The sequence below is a fragment of the Ptychodera flava genome, chromosome 22 (assembly GCF_041260155.1).
Source record: "Ptychodera flava strain L36383 chromosome 22, AS_Pfla_20210202, whole genome shotgun sequence".
In the NCBI taxonomy this organism is placed as follows: domain Eukaryota; kingdom Metazoa; phylum Hemichordata; class Enteropneusta; family Ptychoderidae; genus Ptychodera; species Ptychodera flava.
In genome coordinates this window covers 10769716-10787010 of record NC_091949.1, presented here as the reverse complement: position 1 = coordinate 10787010, position 17295 = coordinate 10769716, and the positions used below count along the sequence as shown (strand labels likewise).

At 38.9% G+C, this 17295-nt stretch overlaps 1 protein-coding gene across 1 annotated transcript in view; it reads left to right on the top strand.

Moving 5' to 3' along the window:
* LOC139122663 (uncharacterized) overlaps positions 1-17295 on the top strand; it is a 249372-nt gene that overhangs the window by 206913 nt on the left and 25164 nt on the right. The gene's annotated exons all lie outside the window — the stretch shown is intronic.

Sequence of the window (17295 nt, the reverse complement as noted above, 5' to 3'; positions counted from 1 at the left end):
ATGTATGTATACATATATGACTAATGTATGTTTGTGTGTGTATAGATAGATAGATACATAGATATAACTCCTCTCTATATACATTTTCTGTCTGTTCTATCGCTGAAGTAAGCATGATTGTGTAAATTACTGTCGTATGCAGATACGAAAGGACAGTGAAATTGATCTTAATGTTATCACACTTGTGTAATTGGTTTGTAAAGTTGTTTCAAAATTACTACTGGATCGGTAACTTTAGTTGAGTTGCGGCAAACTAAAGACGGATGATAGTGTTGTTTCACAGTAGGCTTCTGCTTTAATTGTTGATATAAAGGAATAAAGTAGACACTGATTAGTGTCTGTGTGTGTAGGGTAAAGATTTCCTGACTGTCTATCCCCGTAACTTTCTCACTTACTACTTCTGGCGTATGTACACCTCTTTTACTGTAGATCATGATTTTTTGCCAAAGAACGTCATATAATGCAAAGGCAACAATAGTCTAACGACAACTAGACTCTGACTCGGCTGTGATACAATGTAACTCAAAGCAGCGGTATATAAGGAACATAATGTGAGTCTGTGTATGTGAAGTGCACTGCAAAGTGTACTCCCTGGTGATTTTGAAGATCATATGACTTTCCTCCGTTCAAGCGTCTATCATGTACTCCCAGAGTGGCATGCACGTCTTCAGCGATCAACTAAATTTCAATTCAACCTCTCTTTAGCCAAAGTTGGGAGGACGTCGTATGATGAATTCAATGTAATGCGTGATTGTGTTGATGGTACACTCCTGGCTACTAACTATGTGCAAAACGTGTGTGTAAGCAAGTTGACGAGAAGGCCAGCTCAACTACCGGACTGGTTCACTGGACGGTATGCTACACATGGCAACCACCACACACCACAGTACATGGATAGGCTTGGAGACACGAAGTCGAAAATATTCCAACATAAAATTCTACCATCAAGCACTGATATCGATGAAAATAATCACATTACATACACCGCTTATATCAAATATATCGAAGAATGTGCCTACACAGCAGCTGAGAACAACGCCTATCCTTCATTTACCACTGATCTGACAAGATACAGGATCAAGACCATTAGCATTTTACACATCACTGAAGCTCTTGCAGATGATGTGATAACCATAGAAACGCAGGAAGATGAGAACAATCGATGGAAATTAAATTTTGATGAAGAAGAAAGATAAAAAAGAGACTTGTCAGTGCAGTTTTGAGTAGTATGATTTTATCAAGTCAAATCTCTAAATATGTCATTTTCGTATATGAGATGCTGTCAAACTCGAAATTTATTGTCACAAGGAAATATAAGAATTCTGTCACACGATGTTCTGTGACATGCCTTTGTTGTGCAGAATAGAATTGCAATCGACACAGTGATAGCTTTAGTTCTATCAACCGTATATTTTTTCAAAAACTGACCCATCTCTCAGTAATAAATCATTACAGCAGCTGGCATTAAAAGATCTAGATGACTTCTTTCCATGATTAACATTTTCAGTAACTATAATGATCATAGGCTGCAGGATAATTTCACAACTTTGTACCCTTACATTCTCCAAAGTGTATGCAGACCCAGAGTTTCTTATGATAGTGCTAATTTTTTCAAGCATCTGGTACAAAGATGTGTCATCACATGGTGTGAACATAGGTTTCACACATTTGTTAGTCTGCAAATACATGATGTGTTACTGGAGCTTAATGTATGTTCAAGTACCTAACTGAAGCTTGTACAATAAGTCATGTACGATGATAAGCTGTAGAACCATTTAAAAACTAAATACATGAATAGTGTCCACAGAATTGTCATTACGCGCACATGCAAAATGTACTTTATTTTCAATCTCGTTAGATACAAATGGTTACTACAATATGATTTTTCGAAGTGGCTTTTCTTCAACTACACAAAGACGATACTTGAAGATGTGGAGTGATTAAGAATGTAATGATATTGTATTTCTCTAAATGTCAAGAAAAAATTCTGGATAAAACGTACGAAAAAGGAGGTCTGCGATGTGGCAGAACAATCGACCAATTTTTACCATATCGCCGCAAATAATTTACTCTGGTTACATGGTTCATATCATTGTCGGAGTACTTGCAAATTTACTAAAGACATACCAATCAGTCTCACAGTTTGGCGGGCATATTGTCATTTTCAACATCGTTTGATGTACCATGGTCAAGAAATAAATAAAACATTGAATCTTCTTATCTTGTCAAGCATAAGATTGACTAGTTTGTTGTCGAAAGTTTTCCCCTATTTATGACCTTTGACCTACTTTCTGTATCTCAACAACTGCACGGGCCAGCGGTTTGGTTTTTCTTGTTTTTGTTTGATATTGGTCAGTGTGGGACAACACCTTTTTTCCAAACTTTGTGGATGACCTGGGATAACCTTTGACCTACTTTTATATTTCTCAGAAACTACAAAGGCTTAAGATTTGGTCTTGGTAAGATATTGGCGAGTATCGGACCACAGAGGGACTGTGATCGGACTAAATCTTTATTCCTTTTGGAATACCTTTGCCTCGCTTTCAAGTATCTCAGAAACTACAAAGGCTAGAGATTTGGTTTTGCTTATACATTGACCAGCCACACTAAAACTGTTTCTCTTGTTTTGGGATGACCTTCATCTTTAATTCACTTATCTCAGTAATTACAAGGGCTAGAGGTTTAGGTTTTGGTTATAAAAGTATGGTTTCACAACTTCTACCCAAATATATTTGGATGGCCTTGGATGATCTTTGACCTACTTTCACAGAATCAGCAACTGAGACTTGGCTACAACTTCGGTAACGTCACATAAGGCACGTTGTCTTTTTGATAGTTGAAACCATATATTATGTGCATACCTAATTTAAGACAAACCGATAAGGAGAGAGGGCAATTTTTATCGCACATGGACCAGTATAGAACCTGAATTTGTTCCAAAATTTGGGAATGACCTTTCACCTATACTTTACGGTATTTCAACATTGCAACTTGTACAGCACGTTTATTTCCTTCTCCCTTTTGAGCAAAATCGGTATGCCTGCTATAATTATGCTACAAAATTTTTATTTTACTGATTGGTAGTACTGTTGTTCGATGCTTTGGTGCCGTTAACTGCGCTTGAAATCTTGATTATCATATTTTGTTGGAAAGCGCTCCAGAATATACAGGTGTGCCTATAACGTACAGCACCATCGTCGCTTCCCATTTAACATCGAATAAATCCTTGTCATTACTTTTTATCCGGTGTACCAATTGTCAAAGGGAAAATGCTTTCCTTGAGTGTATTTTGATATCAACCACTGCAGTAAAAATTGAAGTTTATTGCCTTACAAAATCAATTTATTTACGCAATAGCTCCTCTTGAATACGATATCAAATGCTGTAAAGTTACATTTTGACATGTGCTCAATTCGTTGGAAACAGTCATTGTCGGGTGATGAATTTCTCCGTTGGTTTACGCTTGTTTCTGATCTAGAATCATTGTTGATTACGTTTAGTATTTGTGTACTTATTTTATCCATCTCCCTGTTTGTCGAGATAATAAGTCTACATGTCGGACTAATTCAACACGTTGTTTTATAGTCGCTGCTACAGAATACTGGGGCAGCTCTTAAGGAAATACAGTATTTACAATATGAAAATATCTAACATAGGTTTGTTAGGCAAACAGCTTTGATCAAGACCTGACTTGGGAGTCTCCCTCCCGATACTTAATATTTGAAAGTACAATGTTGAAACACTGTAACTCAAATAATTAACTGAAATAGAGTTATTTAATAACATCCCGCTCCTGATATTGAAACTTTCAAAATGCATTGTCGAAATTTATGACTGAGCAAAGGACACCCGACTCACATATTGTAGCAATAAACTGAGAATCTACTTCATAACACAATGGGATTTGTATAACATACCGTTGGTCACTATTGCATACTTGGGATATTGTCTCATCCAGTTGGTTTACATCACTCAACAGTTGTTTATGTATAAACCTTTCCCCAGTTATCCCACAATGCGATGGCTGTGGCTCCATCAAACACCGTATATACACTCAAAACAATGAAAACACTGACTTTGTGTTGTACAACGGATTGTTATGCAGGAATGACACAAATTTGCAATGTCAAATAATTCTATCCATCGGCTACGAAAATAGGTCAGAGTGTAAGCTGCCATAGAGTTCTATGAGAAACATACCTGCGTGTACCCTGCGACTAAAAAGTTCTATGCGTAACGTACGTGTTCCCTGTGACATTTAGAACACAAAATCACACTTAACCTAAACTTGGCCCATAAACAACTTTAAAGCTTTGCGTTAAACATTCATTTAAACGGTTGATATATCATTTTTATAAACACTGAATACATAAAAATACAAACATTCCCACCATTTTCAAGCAGTAAGTTACAACATGGGCGGGCATATCACTTTAAGAGAATATATAGGGACAGTTTGAAGCTGGATGCAGTGTTTCTGGTCACAACATTAAATGTGTGTTTTGACGACCAGGCGATTTTAAAGCAGTCAATACTTAGGTGAGGTACTGACAAGGATAGCTGTTTTCTCTGTGTGTGTGGGTGAGGCTAGGAGAGGATCTCCCAGCTCTCGATGCAAGAACGTTTGAAAATGTGACACCAAAATAACACCATTTGGTGATACTGAGAACACTTATCACACATGAACATTTTGAATAAACCCTGTTCGTCTGTTATGTTTTTAGTACTCCCTTACTCTTATCACTTTTTCTAGGGATGTCTCTCCTAGTCCTGCGATCCTCAAGTCATAATGATGACGCCCCCCCCCCCCCCCCCAGGTTATCGTAACGTTGCTTGGATAGTCGTTCGAGCCGGGCGGCCGCAGGTCGCCGTTTACTTGGAAATCTCTTTTTTCCAAGTAAACGGCGACCTGCGGCCGCCCGCCTCGAACGACTATCCAAGCAACGTTACGATAACCTGTGCCCCCCCCCCCCCCCGTAGCTGTCACCAGGATAGATGTAAACTGGCACCTTTTTGTTGTCCAAACAATGCGCCACGGTCACTCCCCATATTTGGAGTGACCGTGAATGATCTGAGGTCTCGCCACAGTAAACGAGGTCACCATGTTACATGACCTCTTGGTCAAACAGAAACCACACACACCTGACACACACCGTGAGCTTGAGGTTTGATAGCTATGGGTCCATAGCTGTGGTGTTTTCAGACGGGATTCATGCCTTTTACAGGCTGGTTTTGACTTTTACAATTTTAACGAGAAGGGTCTTGCAGCATGCCTCGCACCGGCGTTCGCTCTCTCTCATTCTCGTACGGCTCCCGTTTTCGAACGCATGAGGGTATTTACATAATTTTGCGCATGCGTGGTGGTGGGTAGACGATTTCTCCCTGATGACGTACGCGTTGTACGGTACGGTAGACAGGCCTCCAGTCGCAGCTGAGTTATTGGCTGGCCAAGCGTTCATCCCACGATCTACGCAACAGCCTACCATTAGCGCGACGGTCTGCTAATGTTTAGGCCTTCAGTTCAGATACGCCAGGAAACGATAAGGGAAATGTTTTTAATGTAAAATAACACCTGAGGGTCGCATAATAACAGGCTCTCATCAGCCAACAGTCCCAAAAAATTTAACAGCAAGGTTTTATGCGGTAAAAGTACCTCGTGCTGCCGTGTACCGTTTCAGAAAACGCATAAGGCTGTATGATAGTTTAACGTCGTATTATAAGTGGCTCTCGGCCTGAAAGCAAAGTTTTATAAAGTATCATAGTAACTACCTCGCAACGCCGTACGGTTTCAGAAAACGTATTATACGATAGTTCAATTGTCATATATCTACCTCGCAACGCCGTACCGTTTCAGAAAACGTATTATACGATAGTTCAATTGTCATATATCTACCTCGCAACGCCGTACCGTTTCAGAAAACGTATTATAGGATAGTTCAATCGTCGTAGTTCTACCTCGCAACGTCGTACCGTTTCAGAAAACGTATTATACGATAGTTCAATTGTCATATATATCGACCTCACAATGCCGTACGGTTTCAGAAAACGTATCATACAACAGTTCAATTCCATTTATCTACCTCACAACGGCGTACCATTTCAGAAAACGTATTATAGGATAGTTCATGTCGTCATAGTTCTACCTCGCAACGGTGCACAGTTTCAGAAAACATATTATACGATAGTGTAATTGTCATATATTGACCTCGCAACGCCGTGCCGTTTCAGAAAACGTATAATACGATAGTTCAATTGTCCTATATCTACCTCGCAAAGGCGTAGAAAACGTATTATAGGATAGTTCAATCATCGTAGTTCTACCTCGCAACGGCGTACGGTTTCAGAAAACGTATTATACGATAGTTTAATTGTCATATATCGACCCTGCAACGCAGTATCCTTCCAGAAAACGTATAATACGATAGTTCAGTTGTCAAATATCTACCTCGCAACGCTGTACCGTTTCAGAAAATGTATCACAGGATAGTTCAATTGCATTATATCTACCTCGCAACAGCGTACCATTTCAGAAAACGTATTATAGGATAGTTCAATCGTCGTAGTTCTACATCGCAACGGCGTACGGTTTCAGAAAACATATTATACGATAGTTTAATTGTCAAATATCGACCTCGCAACGCCGTACCGTTTCAGAAAACGTATTATACGATAGTGTAATTGTCATATATCGACCTTGCAACACATTACCATTTCAGAAAACGTATCATACGATAGTTCAATTTCCAGATATCTACCTCACAACGGCGTACCATTTCAGAAAACGTACAATACGATAGTTCAATTGTCATATATCTACCTCGCAACGGCGTAGAAAACATATTATAGGTTAGTTCAATCGTCGTAGTTCTACCTCGCAACGGCGTACGGTTTCAGAAAACGTATTATACGATAGTTTAATTGTCATATATCGATCTAGCAACGCCGTACCGTTTCAGAAAATGTATTATAGGATAGTTCAATCATGGTAGTTCTACCTCGCAACGGCGTACGGTTTCAGAAAAGGTATTATACGATAGTTTAATTGTCTTATATCGACCTCACAATGCCGTACCGTATCAGAAAACGTATCATACGATACTTCAATTGCATTATATCTACCTCTCAACGGCATAACATTTCAGAAAACGTATTATAGGATAGTTCAATCGTGGTAGTTCTACCTCGCAACGGCGTACGGTTTCAGAAAATATATTATACGATAGTTTAATTGTCAAATATCGACCTCGCAACGCCGTACCGTTTCAGAAAACGTATAATATGATAGTTCAATTGTCATATATCGACCTCCCAACGCCGTACTGTTTCAGAAAACATATAATACGATAGTTCAATTGTCATATATCTACCTCGCAACGGCGTAGAAAACATATCATAGGATAGTTCAATCGTCGTAGTTCTACCTCGCAACGGCGTACGGTTTCAGAAAAACGTATTATACGATAGTTTAATTGTCATATATAGACCTAGCAACGCCGTACCGTTTCAGAAAACGTATAATACGATTGTTCAATTGTCAAATATCTACCTCGCAACGCCGTACCGTTTCAGAAAACATATCATACGATAGTTCAATTGTCAAATATCTACCTCGCAACGCGTACCGTTTCAGAAAACATATCATACGATAGTTCAATTGTCATATATCTACCTCTCAACAGCGTACCATTTCAGAAAACATATTATAGGATAGTTCAATCGTCGTAGTTCTACCTTGCAACGGCGTACAGTTTCAGAAAACGTATTATACGATAGTTCGATTGTCTTATATCGACCTCACAACGCCATACTGTTTCAGAAAACGTATTATACAGTAGTGTGATTGTCAAATATCGACCTTGCAACGCCGTACCGTTTCAGAAAACGTATTATAGGATAGTTCAATCGTCGTAGTTCTACCTCGCAACGGCGTACAGTTTCAGAAAACGTATTATACGATAGTTCAATTGTCATGTATATCTACCTCACAACGCCGTACCGTTTCAAAACGCGTATCATACGATAGTTCAATTGCATGAAATCTACCTCTCAACGGCGTACAATTTCAGAAAACGTGTTATAGGACAGTTCAATCGTCGTAGTTCTACCTCACAACGGCGTACAGTTTCAGAAAACGTATAATACGATTATTCAATTGTCAAATATCTACCTCGCAACGCCGTACGGTTTCAGAAAACGTATAATACGATATTTCAATTGTCATATATTTACCTCGCAACGGCGTAGAAACGTATTATAGGATAGTTCAATCGTGGTAGTTCTACCTCGCAACGGCGTACGGTTTCAGAAAACGTATATACGATTGTTCAATTATCAAATATCTACCTCGCAACGCCGTACCGTTTCAGAAAACGTAGCATACGATAGTTCGATTGCATTATATCTACCTCGCAACGGCGTACCATTTCAGAAAACGTATTATAGGATAGTTCAATCGTCGTAGTTCTACCTCGCAACGGCGTACAGTTTCAGAAAACGTATTATACGATAGCTCGATTGTCTTATATCGACCTCACAACGCCGTACCGTTTCAGAAAACGTATTATACAATAGTGTTATTGTCATATATCGACCTCGCAACACCATACCGTTTCAGAAAACGTATCATACGATCATTCCATTGCATTATATCTATATCTCAACGGCGTACCATTTCAGAAAACGTATTATAGGATAGTTCAATCGTCGTAGTTCTACCTCGCAACGGCGTACGGTTTCAGAAAACGTATTATACGATAGTTTAATTATCATATATCGACCTCGCAACGCCGTACCATTTCAGAAACGTCTAATACGATAGTTCAATGGTCATATATCTACTTCGCAACGGCGTAGAAAACGTATTATAGGATAGTTCATTCGTCCACGGTCCCTCCAAAAAAGGACCGTGATTCGTCGTTGTTCTACCTCGCAACGGCGTCCGGTTTCAGAAAACGTATTATACGATAGTTTAATTGTCATATATCGACCTCGCAACGCCGTACCGTTTCAGAAAACGTATTATACGATAGTTCAATCGTCGTAGTTCTACCTCGCAACGCCGTACCTTTTCAGAAAACGTATATTGCGATAGTTTAAAGGGCCCATGACATGCCCCGTACAACCAAATGTAAAATCACTCTTTGGGTCTTGAAGTTAGCTTATGTCACTGTATTGCATCACGTATCCCGCCCCCCTTGTCCAGATAATACGCTTGCCAAGTAAATGTTACGGGTGGGCGTGTACGCTTAGCCCAACTCGTTCGACTTTTTTCGGCTTTTCGAAGTTTAGCTGACGACTTACCTTAATACGGGCAAACAGTCTTTCACACCTTCGCAATCTCATGTCCGTAAGGGCATGGAGGTAGAAAGGGAGACTCCTTCTACCTCCATGGTAAGGGTGTGATGCAAGGGCTTCCTTTGCTCAGAACGTACACCCAGCGCCCAACGCACGAGAGAACATTGTAAGCTTAGCTAATGTTTCGTTTGCTATAGTGTCGTGGTCTTTTCAGGAGATCACCAATGGTCACATGTCGCGTACAGCCGATCGCCTCGCCGATCAAGTAAATTAAAATAACTGAAATTAAAATGACTTGTCAGGCTACGTGATTATTCATCGTGAAACATTTGTGCGGCAGGAAGCTTCCCGTCTCTACACAAACGTGAACGGTGAAGACGGCGATTAGAAATAAAATGGGGACCCGACAATGCGGCGACAAGCTTTCTTTGTTTTTCTTCATCAAAACATGTACAAAATAGGCCTAACACATCACTTTTTGCAAGAATCGTTTGCTCTAAAAATGCAAGGGAAAACGAGTCGATTGCATCATTTGTCTTCTGCTCCAAGGAAATGACAGTTCTGTCAAAGGTCGACGTCCAACACAGCTACACTCAGAGTGATAGTTTTCAGAAAGGGTGGTGAATTTTCTTTTTATGAAATAAGACAATATCAATCTTAGTTTAAACTTTTCACGGTTGAATTTATTTCATAAAAAGTGGAGCAATCCCGCGCCTGAGTGTTTCGATTTGACACAATATGCAACCCATGACAAGTCCCTAGCTGAGTTTTTGAAGGGAAAAAATAAAAACTTTGGAAATCATGTCATAGACCCTTTAATGTCACATTATAAGAGTCTCTCTTTAGCCAACATTTCCACAAAATGATAATGATATTATACGATAGTTCCATTGTCATATACCGTACCTCGCACCGGTTTACCGGGTCAGAAAACGTATTACATGATAGTTTACACTCTCGTAACCAGAGTTCTTATCGTGCGTTCGCGATAAGAAAACCTATTTTACGATAGTTTAATGTCGTATTATTGTATTGTATTGTGAATTTTCTTTTTATGAAATAAGACAATATCAATCTTAGATTAAACTTTTCACGGTTGAATTTATTTCATTGTATTAATGTCGTATTATTGTTTAATGTCGTATTAATGTCTAGTATTATTGTCGTATTTATTGGTATTATTAGTATCGTATTATTGTTGTATTATATCATATTATCTATTATACGATAGTTTAACGTGTATTATTGACACTCTCCCCTTCATCTCCTCACGTGTTTCCGCCCCGTATTTTCAAACACTGCAAAGTCAGATATTCTCGTTAGAATCTTGTCACGATACCCATCCAAATTAAACAATATGTTGGGGCTATAGCATGAGCTTTTATATATTCTCTATTTTGTTGTCACTTTGGATTTCATTTTGTTGGTGTCACCTTTTTCCACCATATTGAGATAACCGATGATAATCTAGAAGGGTACATCAGGAATTGAAAGTTCTTTACTATTGCTATATTTTTGTAAATTTTCCAAATACATGTATGGTGTTTAACTTTTCTAAGTTGGGGGGGGGGGGGTTTCAGTCAAATTTTTGAGTCAGAAAGGGGGGTTACTCAAATTCATCATGGTTGGCATGGGGGTTACTGAAAATTTCGAAGCTTGCGATGAAATTCCTTCGCCCCCGGGGTGTAAATAATGACGGCTCCCTTAGAACCTGAGGTCGTGGTTCGATCTGTATCATGGACGCCTTTCAATTGCAACGAAACACAATGTAACGAATAAGCATTAATTTCACGAATATGTTTATGGTGACCGGTATCCAGGGTATCCTACCAGTGAATTGCAGACACTGATGTCACCTAATTGGCCAAAGCAAAGAGTCTGAGGTCAATATAAACCACACTGCAGGGAACTCTGACAGAATAACAGTAAACAAGCAAATAAAAAAAGGAAAAATAGAAAAAAGCGGTCTAAAAGGAAGCAAAAGCAAACAAGTAAAAACGCAAACAAGTAAACAAGCAAACAAACAAACAAACAGGAACAAATTTGGAATAGACTAGTTCACCTTGCCAGGCATCCCCCTCTCTATACACTCTAGTAGTGTAATATATATATATATATATATATATATATATATATATATATATATATATATATATATATACTACACTACTACTACTACTTCTACTTCTACTACTAGTTTGGGGAGTAATAAAGCCGGTTCTTTGATGGCAGTCACGAGTCTCGGCCACCAGCAGTAGAAGTAAAGCATATAAAACACTTTAGGTTTTATTGCATAGAAAACGACAAACAACGCTGGTACTCTGAACTCCCCAAAGTTGAGATCGAATCTCTAAAACTACAGAGCCCGTCAGGCGGGAAAATTGTAGCCAAAACAACATGAGAAAATTGCTACAAAGATTACAGCTTCACTCTGATAGGTCCTGAAGTGACTACGTAATGTAACCTGATTGGTCCATTTAACTCCACTGTGATTGGTCCGCTCCAGGATCCGCGTTCTGCATCAGGCTCGACATGAATTGTCAATGCACGTATTGCATAGCAAATATAAAGAGTCACTCAGTCACGATAACTAGTGTGTGTAGAAATGGGGGGCGTGCCCACAGGTGGAGGTTGCATGTGATGCTTTCCACGAACTCAATGCATCACTATACTGGAATCTTCGATATCAACCAAGAGAACGCTCATTTAAGTCAAGATACCGTACATCCACAAAGAACAATATTATTTATGTTTGGACAAGACATCCTTATGATTCTGAAAAAACAAAAAAGAGAGTCTTCAATTTTTTGTGAAACTTGTCTCTTGATCGGAGTTGTGCTCAAAACAGGTTTCAAAACAGCGACCGAATACGCCCGTGCTCCAACACAACTTGATGAGAATGTGCGCGTCAGAAGTACAAGTCAATCATTATCAGCGCTGATGAAGCAGAAAGTGCAGTTTTCTTTGTCTAAACGATAATTTAAAATATTAATGGACGTAGTCTGAGACAGCAACTTTCCGAATAACTTTGGAATTTTGGGAACGTAACTGCGTCAAGTTCCTACATTGAGTGGTACATCTCGAATACATTTAAAGCAAGCTGCATCATCCATCCGGTCCCAACGAATGTATTTGTAGTCTGAGTAAACCCAGTACTAAGATAATGTCATTTTGACCTCATTAAATAACTTTGATCAACATGTGAAGGATTAAGTATTCAGTCGATATCCGGACCGAAAACCTAAATATCCGGCGAGTAAAGTCAAACACACTTTGCCCGCATTGCTCAAACAGCTAGAAGGTTTCACGATAGCGGTATAAAAAACGGAGACTCTGCGAAAAAGACTTATTTTGATTAACTTGTCTGCATTTTCTGCCACAACACAGAAAACCAAGATGCAATTTGTCATCAAATCGGTACTACAGTCAACCAAATTAATAAGATTGATGAGCAAAACAGAAAAACCAATCCGGGGCTGGTCCATTAACGATGAGAAACAATTATTACACTACATAAAACTATCGCATGATACGTTTTCTGAAACGGTACGGCGTTGCGAGGTAGATATATGACAATTGAACTATCGTATAATACGTTTACTGAAACGGTACGGCGTTGCGAGGTAGATATAAGACAATTGAACTAACGTATAGTACGTTTTCTGAAACCGTACGCCGTTGCGAGGTAGATATAAGGCAATTGAACTATAGTATAATTAAATAATAACACATGAGAGCGAGGGCAATATCACGATTTATTGCCTGCCCAAGGGATGGTGGTCATGATCGAAATACTGATGATGCCGAGCCGTAGGCGAGGGCATCATCAGTATTTCGATCATGACCACCAGCCGAGGGCAGGCAAATAATCGTGATATTACCCAAGCTCTCATGTGTTGTTAATTTTATTACACCGAACAAGCAAACATGCAAAGAAACAAAAACATAAAGACTTCTTCGCGTACAGTTCGCTTCTGAGTCCGGACCTCAGCGTAAAATGTTGTCAGTGCCGAGTCTAGGGTTGCCGCTAAATTTTGCCGATCTCCTCGGTGGCGTATCCAAATTTGTTGCTTGCATAGTCCCTGAACACAGAAATTGCATTCCTTGTTGCCATTTTCGTTTGTTTGCTGTTTACGTGCATCAAAATATCGTCTAACTGTGCCGGTGACAGCTCTGCATGACGTTTCGCAGCCATAAGTTGCCACCTGCAAAGTACAACAAGCGAACGACAATTTGTTTTGCGAAGAAAAGATGCGCAGTAAGTAAAATGACGTCATCCATGTAATATCAAATGCAGAGGGCATCATCAAGTTCGCAGAGGGCATCATAACATTCGCAGAGGGCATCATCACGTTCTTTTACATGTCACGTGAGTCGTGTTTAACCAATGGCAGTGCACGCTGAATGAGTGAGGTTTAATAATACGTTTTCTGAAACGTTACGGCGTTGCAAGGTAGAACTACGACGACTGAACTATCGTATAATACGTTTTCTGAAACGTTACAGCGTTGTGAGGAAGAACTGCGACGATTGAACTATCCTATAATACGTTTTCTGAAACGGTACGGCGTTGCAAGGTAAATATATGACAATTGTTCTATCGTATAATACCTTTACTGAAATGGTACGGCATTGCGGGGTCGATATATGACAATTGAACTATCGTATAATACGTTCTCTGAAACGGTACGACGTTGCAAGGTAGAACTACGACGATTGAACTATCCTGTAATACGTTTTCTGAAACGGTACGGCGTTGAGAGGTAAATATATGACAATTGAACTATCGTATAATACGTTTACTGAAACAGTACGGCGTTGCGAGGTCGATATATGACAATTGAACTATCCTATTATACGTTTTCTGAAACGGTACGACGTTGCGAGGTAGAATTACGATGATTGAACTATCCTATAATACGTTTTCTTAAACGGTACGGCATTGCGAAATAGATATATGACAATTGAACTATGCTATAATACGTTTTCTGAAACCGTAAGCCGTTGCGAGGTAGAACTACGACGATTGAACTATCCTATAATACGTTTCCTGAAATGGTATGGTGTTGCGAGGTAGATATAAGGCAATTTAAATATCGTAGGATACGTTTTCTGACACGGTACGGCGTTGCGAGGTAGATATATGACAATTGAACTATGCTATAATACATTTTCTGAAACCGAATGCCGTTGCGAGGTAGAACTATGACGATTGAACTATCCTATAATACGTTTTCTGAAATGGTACACCGTTGCGAGGTAGATACAGTGTATATGACAATTGAACTATCGTATAATACGTTTTCTGAAACGGTACGGCGTTGCGAGGTCGATATATGACAATTGAACTATCGTATAATACGTTTTCTGAAACGGTACGGCGTTGCGAGGTAGAACTACGACGATTGAACTATCCTATAATACGTTTTCTGAAACGGTACGGCGTTGCGAGGTCGATATATGACAATTGAACTATCGTATAATACGTTTTCTGAAACGGTACGGCGTTGCGAGGTAGATATATGAAAATTGAACTATCGTATAATAAATTTTCTGAAACGGTATGGCGTTGCGAGGTAGTTACTATGATACTTTAGAAAACTTTTCTTCAGGCCGAGAGCCACTGATTATACGACATTAAACTATCATACAGCCTTATGCGTTTTCTGAAACGGTACACGGCAGCACGAGGTACTTTTACCGCATGAAACCTTGCTGTTAGGGAGCCTTCAGTTATTACAGGGGGTGGGCCGGGGAATTGGGGAGCGGGTCAGTTTTTAGAAACAGTTCAGGGGGGTCACTTTTTATAAACCTATCTTGGGGGGAGGGTCACTTTTGACAGAAGCTGATATTATGGCCTAAACTTTGATTGTCCGTGTGATTTTTTCTAAATAGGAAATCACCAACAAAATACGTACACACTTATAGACCACCATGCATAGTGAATTGACATTTGGTGAGATTCCAAAATCAAATTTCTTACACAACCATAGACTTGTAACCACTCTAGTCTAATCAAGAACAATAATCTTAATAATCAAGCATACATAAGTGCACAGATTTATCTAATCAAGCATACATAAATGCACAGATTTATCTAATTTTGTACTGGAAAAAAATTATTCATAGTTTCATCATAGACCCCCATGCATAGTGAATCGACATTTTGGTGAAATTCCAAAATCAAATTTCTTGCACAACCATGGACTTGTAACCACTCTAGTCTTATCAAGAACAATAACGTAAATAATCAAGCATACATAAGTGCACAGATTTATCTAATCAAGCATACATAAGTGCACAGATTTATCTAATTTTGTACTGAAAAAAAATTATTCATAGTTTCATCATAGACCCCAATGCATAGTGAATCGACATTTTGGTGAAATTCCAAAATCAAATTTCTTGCACAACCATGGACTTGTAACCACTCTAGTCTTATCAAGAACAATAATGTGAATAATCAAGCATACATAAATGCACAGATTTACCTAATTTTGTACTGAAAAAAAATTATTCATAGTTTCATCATAGACCCCAATGCATAGTGCATGGACATTTTGGTGAAATTCCGAAATCATATTTCTTGCACAACCATAGACCCGTAACCACTCTAGCCTAATCAAGAACTGAATAATCTAAAATAATCAAGCATGCAAAAATGCACAAATTTATCTAATGTTGTACTGAAAAAAAATTATTCATAGTTTCATCATGGACCCAATGCATAGTGTATTGAATGACATTTTGGTGAAATTTCAAAATAAAATTTCTTACACAACCTTAGACTTGTAACCACACTAGTCTAATCAAGAAAATTAATATCAATAATCAAGAGTACACAAATGCAAAGATTTACCTATTTTTGTATTGGAAAAAACTATTCATAATTTCATCATTAACACCATGGATAGTGAACTAACTTTTTAGATGAAATTCAGAAATCAATTTCTTGTACAAAAATGTTCATTATAACTTTCCTATTCAAGCAAATTACATTTAAATACATTATCAAACATATATAAAATACAGATATAGCATGTTTTGGTGGGTAAATTGTCAATAATTTGCCTGATAGACTGTTATGAGAGCGGGCCGAAGCAGCCTTTACAGGGCCCCCAGTTGGTCAATTTAAATGCCCAGTGACGACAGAGCCATCACTATCGACCGGTAAGTTCAAATGTGATCGATTTGACCGGGTACGACTTGGAAATCGCCGTTTTTTCCACTCGTTTGCAGGTCGGTAGTTCAAGTGAAGCCCAAATTAGGTCAGTGAGATAAATTTCAGTGCCTACACTGCAAATTTTTCTGGTTTGCCGGCCAGCTAAATTCAAGCCAAAAATAAACCGGCTTGTTTGTCAGTAAACGGATTGTTTCGAGTTGTGAATTTTGGCTTATATTTGGCTTTCTGGCATGCCAAGTCTGGTTTCTGTGCATGCCAGTTTTGTTTTTTATACGGTATATATACACGCCAAGCAAAGATCACTTCAGCTTGCCAGTAAGCCAGTTAGTACTGAACAATGGTTTACAGGCAATCCACTCTTATATGAACTAGGCTTGCTAGCAAGCCATGTTTAAGATACTGTGGCTTGCCCATATACCAGATAATGCTGAACAGTGGCTTATTTGTAAACCAATACCACACATCTCTGGCTCAACAGTAAGCCAATTCTGGTTCCATCTGGTTTGAAGATAAGCCAATATTACTGCAATGTGGCTTACCAACAAACCAATTTCTGACTAATTCTGGTTTACAAGCAAGCCACTATACGGATTCCTCTGGTTTACCAACAAGCCATTACAAGCTGGCTTGCAGACATGCCACTCTAGGGCTTTTGTATGGCTTGCTGACAAACCAGTTCAATATTAGCCATATTGCCGGGGGGGGGGGGGGAGGGGAGGGATAATTATTTCTGACCATCCTTCAAATTTAAATTGGATGTCTTCAAATTTTGTAGACACAGAGGAGGATTATCATCCCATGGAATGGCCTATTGGGTC